Source organism: Saccopteryx leptura, chromosome 4 (assembly GCF_036850995.1).
Source record: "Saccopteryx leptura isolate mSacLep1 chromosome 4, mSacLep1_pri_phased_curated, whole genome shotgun sequence".
NCBI lineage: Eukaryota > Metazoa > Chordata > Mammalia > Chiroptera > Emballonuridae > Saccopteryx > Saccopteryx leptura.
In genome coordinates this window covers 88,816,816-88,823,513 of record NC_089506.1, presented here as the reverse complement: position 1 = coordinate 88,823,513, position 6,698 = coordinate 88,816,816, and positions in this window count along the sequence as shown.

The window sequence follows — 6,698 nt, the reverse complement described above, 5'->3', positions numbered from 1 at the left end:
TCACACCCATCCCAAGCAAGAAGGGCAACTAATATTATCACCTGGGTGACGGGCTTCCACGTGGGCAGCATTATCTTTAACAAAGTGAGCATAATATATTTTATCTGCCCAACATTACTTCATACAGAAATTATATTGTTTATACTGTATTTCCAAATACAGTGACAAGTCTGTAGAGGCCATACGGGATAGCTAACTAAGGAGCCCTAAAAAATCTGTGCGTGAGCCCACATCAAACTGCACTGAATAGGTATGAAACTGGGAGAGTTTTCCTTTTATTTGGTGCAGATTTCACATTTCTATCGTCTTTTGTTGCTTTCCTGTGTCCGGTCAAAAGTGCGCCATGATTTTATGGACACACTGTATAATTTACTTTCATTTAATTATAAAAAGTATATATGGAATTAGAAATATCTGAAATTACAAAAAAATATGAATAAGATTAGCATCAGTATATTTGTAAATGTATTTTATGACAACTATTATATTTTATTTCTGAGAGAAGTGGATTTTTTTTTTAAATTTAGACTGGCAAGAGGCTGGAGAGACTTTTGTTATTCATTGTCACATATTGACTTTCTCCACACCATCCTCAATGGTGATTGTGATTACTAACAGTACTGATGGTGATGAGGAACTGAGCTTGCTAGTGTCTTTGAGTAATGAACTGGAAAATTGAGCAGTGTAGTGTTCTATCTCAGATAACTAAATAACCATGTTCTTTTTTTTTCTGGTGATATAAAAATAACTAAGCCCTTTAAACATTCTAGAAACTTTATTTAAAATGTTGTAACCTACTTTGTTATTTAAAGAGACTTTTCTAATATTACTTCTACAGTAAATTTTGTTTTCACATGTCCCAGCTACCAATAATATTTTGTGATAACTTAATTAAAAGATACACTGACTTAATTATTCATATTTTATGATATTTTCTCACATAAATAATTACCACCACTTTTTAGCAAATTTTCAGTTTGTATCATAAAGTTCAAACTTATTACTGACAAAATACACTTCAAAAAGTAGTGATTATGGAAAAAGCATGGATTCTGTTATTGGTTTATTTTTCAAAAATTTTGCTTAGCAGTTTATCTTTCAACAAAAAAATGTAGAGAGGCAGCAGTGGATTAGCATTAGTGTGGCCCGACCAGACCATGGTGCAGTAGATAGCGCATTGGACCGGGATGCAGAGGAACCAGGTTCAAAGCCCCAACTTTGCTGGCTTGAACGTGGGCTCATCTGGCTTGAGCAGGGGCACACCAGCTTGAGTACAGGGTCGCTGACTTGATTTTGGGATCATAGACATGACCCCATGGTGGCTTGCTTGAGCCCAGGGTCACTGGCTTAAAGCCCAAGGTTGCTGGCTTGAGCCCAAGGTCATTGGCTTGAGCAGGGTGTCACTTGCTCTGCTGTAGACCCCCGGTCAAAGCACATATGAGAAAGCGAAAGCAATCACTGAACAACCAAGGAGCTGCAACAAAGAATTGATGCTTTTCATCTCTCTCTTTTCCTGCCTACCTGTTCGTATCTGTCCCTCTCTTTGTCTCTCTCTCTCTCTCTGTCACACACACACACACACACACACACACACACACACACACACACATACACACAGTAGTGTGAACTCTCGAATTAGATTCTGCCACTTAGCAGTATGTTAGTGAAAGCAAGATACTTATCCTTTGTGATTTTCTAAGTCTTAGGGATCCTCTGAAACAGCACTTCCCTGTGTGGTCCACAATTCCTGGGATATTCCAAGACTCCTTTTTGTTGGTTTCATGAGGTCAGAACTACTTTTATAAGAATAGTAAGATTTCATTTGCTTTTTCATGATGTTGATATTTGCATTGATGGTACAAAAAGTAAAAACATTAGAATCTTAGCTAAAATCAAAGAAGTGTACCGAACTATCTTATAGACTAAATGTTTGTCCCTTCCACCCTCCCCACCCATTGGTATGTTGAAAGCTACTCCTCCAAGTGATGGTATTTGGAGGTTGGATCTTTGGGAGGTGATTAGGTCACGAGAGCAGAGCCTTCATGCAATGGTATTAGTGTCCTCAAAAAAGAGGCTCCTGTGATCTCACTGTTCCCTCCCACCATGTGAGGACACAGGTAAAAGACTGGTTTAGAAACAGGAGTTGGGCTGTCCTCAAATACTGAATCTGCTGGCGCCCTAATCTTGGTCTGCCCAGCTTTCAGACTGTGAGAAATAAATTCTTGTTGTTTGTAAGCTACCCAGTCTACAGTATTTTTAAAAAATAGCAGCCGAGATAGACTAAGAGATGGTACTAGTACTTAAAGACTTTCAGATGATATCTGTTGTATTAATAGCACATACAATTTTTAAATTTTGTGTAATGAAATATGACACTATTTGAAATCTGCCTTATAAAGTGAACAAAACTTAATTCATTCAAAGTTCAAGATGAAGCAATATATTGTAATGAAAAAGTAGGGGAAAAAGTTTATTAACTTGTGTTTAGATTTGTGTTAAAACTATAAGAGCCTGACCTGTGGTGGTGCAGTGGATGTAGTGTTGACCTGGAACCCTGAGGTCGCTGGTTTGAAACCCTGGACTTGCCCAGTCAAGGCACATATGGGAGTTGATGCTTCCTGCTCCTTCTCTCCCTCTTTCCCCTCTTCTCTAAAATGAATAAATAAAATCTAAGAAAACTATCCTATAAGAAAGGACCACTTTTCAAGTTGATGATATAATGTCAGAGAATAATATCCACAACTGTCTCAAAAGGATCCTAAATTAAATTCCTTGACTCCTTTCCAAATGTTTATCTGAGTAAGGCCAGAATTTTTTACATACTTAAGACAAACCAACATATCACAACAGACTGATTGCAAAAACAAATATAAAAATTTAGAAGTTTATTTTTTTCAATCCAGATGTTAAAGAAATTTGTAAATATATAAAGTATGCCATTGTTCTCACTAATTTATTTTTATTTAAAAAAATATGTTTATAGCCCCTGGAAAGTGGCTCAGTGAATAGAGCATTTGTCCAGCATATGGACATCCTGGGTTCAATTCCTGGTCAGGGTACACAGGAGAAATGACCATCTGCTTCTCCCCCTTCCTCTCCCCTTTCTCTCCTCCTTCTCTCCCTCTTACCCTCCCACAGCCAGTGACTCTATTGGTTTGAGTATGGCCCCAGGTGCTGAAGATAGTAGGTTGGTTGGAGTGCATAAGCCTCAGGTGCTAAAAATAGCTTGGTACTTGAGCATTTTCCCCAGATGGGATTGCCAGGTGGATCCCAGTTGGGATGCATGTGGGTGTCTGGCTGTCTCCCCTTCTCTCACCTGAAAGAACTAATATGTTTATATGTTATTTGTATTAATACATTATGAGCTTATTATTACTTTAATTCATTAATATTTTAGTGTTTTTCTTAGGTTTTTTTTTTTTGTGTATTTTTCTGAAGCTGGAAACGGGGAGGCAGTCAAACAGACTCCCGCATGCGCCCGAACGGGATCCACACGGCACACCCACCAGGGGGCGATGCTCTGCCCATTCGGGGTGTCACTCTGTCGCAACCAGAGCCACTCTAGCACCTGGGGTAGAGGCCAAGGAGCCATCCCCAGCGCCCGGGCTATCTTTTGCTCTAATGGAGCTTTGACTGCGGGAGGGGAAGAGAGAGACAGAGAGGAAAGAGAGGGGGATGGGTGGAGAAGCAGATGGGCGCTTCTCCTGTGTGCCCTGGTTGGGAATCGAATCCAGGACTTCCGCAAGCCAGGCCGATGCTCTACCACTGAGCCAACCGGCCAGGGCCTCTTAGTTTTTATTATATTTATTACGGTAATATTAGTTAACATATAGGTTTCAGGTGCCCATCTATGTACACTGTATTATCTGTTCATCCTCCCATGTCAAGTATTCATCCATTACCATTATACCCCCATACCTTCCTCTACCTACTCCCTCTGGCAATCACTACATTGTTGTCCATGTCCCTGAGGGGTATTTTTTGTCCATTTTTGATCTATTTCTTCACCTCCCTATTTCTTCAGCCTGCTCTCTATGCATGAATCTGTCTATATGTTGTTTGTTAGTTGTTTGTTAATTTTGTTTAATTTATTATACAAGTTACTAATGATAGCTATAACCCATATAAACAATATTACTTTAAGTGTTCAATAATTTTTCAGTTTATAGTGGTCATAAGGCCAAAAGCGTTTAACAAGTGCTCTCATAAAATAACAATATACAGTTAACAGGGTTGCTGGCAGAATGTGCTTAGCACAGAATCTGATTCTAAGTGATTTTCCCCCAGTATTGTAGTTATTTTTGTTCATAAACATATTCACTATAATTTCCTATATGAGAATTATTGCTTAAGAATAATACATTTAATTATTTTGTTTCATCAAAATATATTAAGTAAATGTTACGTTATCATTCATTATAAAGAACAAGCTTTAAGCAGTTATTTACAGTTTTATCCAGAACCAAAATGAACTCTATATGAGCAATCCCAGCTATCGCATCTATGCATTGTAGCTATTTGGATTACTAACTTTCTACTACAAAATATCCATTAGTACTTGCACGGTCATGATCTTCCCTCCAATATTCAGTAAGAATGATATAGGCAACAACAAGTATCTTATACGATTAATACACTGGCTGTTAGTGGATGGACTTGACAGTTGGGGATTGTATATTCTATCTTCACCATCAAGGGCGAGTATGACCAGGGTTGGCACCATTTGCTTTAATCTCCTTCTTTATAAAATGGGAATGAGGCTAATGGTTCCCCATGGTGCTCTGAGATTGAAGGATACTAAAGTATTATGAAATACTCAGATTTGGTGTCACCCTGGAGCAGCATATTATTAAGAATTTAGAGAATTGTGAAAGTATAAGTCAGTTTAAAGAAGGAATATCATCACAAATATGTATCTTTTTTATGGAAAAATTTTAAATATCAAATCTCATTCAGTCCTGGAAGTAACATTTAGTATTTTTATTTGGTTATTGAATATAAGAAATATTCTATACCAATATATTCAACTGAATGTAAATAAAATTCTAAACAAAAGTATGCAAAACTATTGCATACTTTCATTCTCCTAAAGAAGAGTGGAAGTTAGAGTAATTAAATACTTAAAACACTGATTTTGTAGCACCTTCTTCAGCAAAACACTCCCCAGTCCTCTGCATATACTCACATATAATTGGACCCATTTAGGATATCCTCTCTAGGCAGGGACATGGATCTAGTCACAGAAGGTTTTGAATTTTCTGGCATGCCTTGGGATGTGATTGACATAGCCCATGTATTTATGTTAAGTGAACCAGATAAAGTGATAACTTAAATAGACTAAGCAGTGCTGGTGGAGGAAGGGACTTTGTGAGAGAAAAGAAAAAGAAGTGTGTTGTTCTGAGATAAAATTGAATAGGACAGATGAGGAAGTGTAATAGCAGATAAATTTATAGGCATGATATTAAAATACAGGGCAACCTGAAATAGAGGAATCTTAGTAGGCCAGAGTAACGTGTGGGCCAAAGTGGGAAGGCTGGAGGCAAATAGTCGAAGGGGCTTTTTTTGTGTGTGTGCAGCATTTAAGGTCTTCAACCTTTTGTAATTATTGGAGATAGAGTCAAATCAATAATGATGCCTTTGATAACTTTGTTACCTTATTGATGTGCTTCTATATTTTAGGCACCACTGTGGATATTCTATAAGCATTAACTTATTGAAAACGCATAAAGAATTCAGTAGAGAAGAAATTTGAGGCAAAATTGTTGTTTGCCTGTGGTCAGAGAGGAAGTGTGAAAATTATGGGCTTCCATCATCTCAGTTTAAATCCTTGTGATTTTGACACCAACACTGATGAATTTCCCAATACAATAAAGTGTTTTCAGAATTATAGGGATCGAATGAAAAGTAGAAAATCAGAAATTTTGAAAATGCTGACTTGAGAATAAACCACTTCAAACAAGACCTCTACTTTTCACAGAAACAATGTCTCAAATGACACTGTTTGGGAGACACTAATCATAGAAATCTTTTGCACCACATATGAACCATATGTAAAGTGCCAGAATAATGTCCCCTAAAAATTTTCACATTCTCAACCCTGGAATCTGTGAATATGTCATTACCTTACATGGTGAAAAGCACTTTACATATGTCATTATGTCAAAATATTAATGTAGTAAAATGATCGTGGATTATCTGGGTGCTCCTATATAATTGCAAAGATCTTTTTTTCTTTGTTTTTGTTTTTTTCAGTTAACATATTTTTAAAAAAATTTTCAATAACAGTTGACATACAACATTATATTAGTTTCAGGTATATAACCCAGTAATTAGACATTTATAAACTTATGAAGTGATCCCACTGATCAATCTTTATAAGTGTAAGGAGAGGCAGGAGCGTCAGATTCAGAGATGTGATAGCTGAGCAGAGGCTGGAGTGAGGACATTACTGGCTTTGAAGATGAAAGGGAGCCATGAGCCAAGCAATGACTGATCTCCAAGCAAAGAGGAGGAAGTAACATGCCTTCGTTCACTGTACATGGATGAGGGCATGGGGGGAGGAGAGTCTTCTGAGATGCGTGAGGACATGGCCACCCTTGAGGATTATGAGGAAGTTGAAGCAGATAAGCTGGGGGAGATGCAGAGGGTGAAGACTGTGCATGTGTCTGTCACAATGTCACACTTTGGTGTCCTGGGAC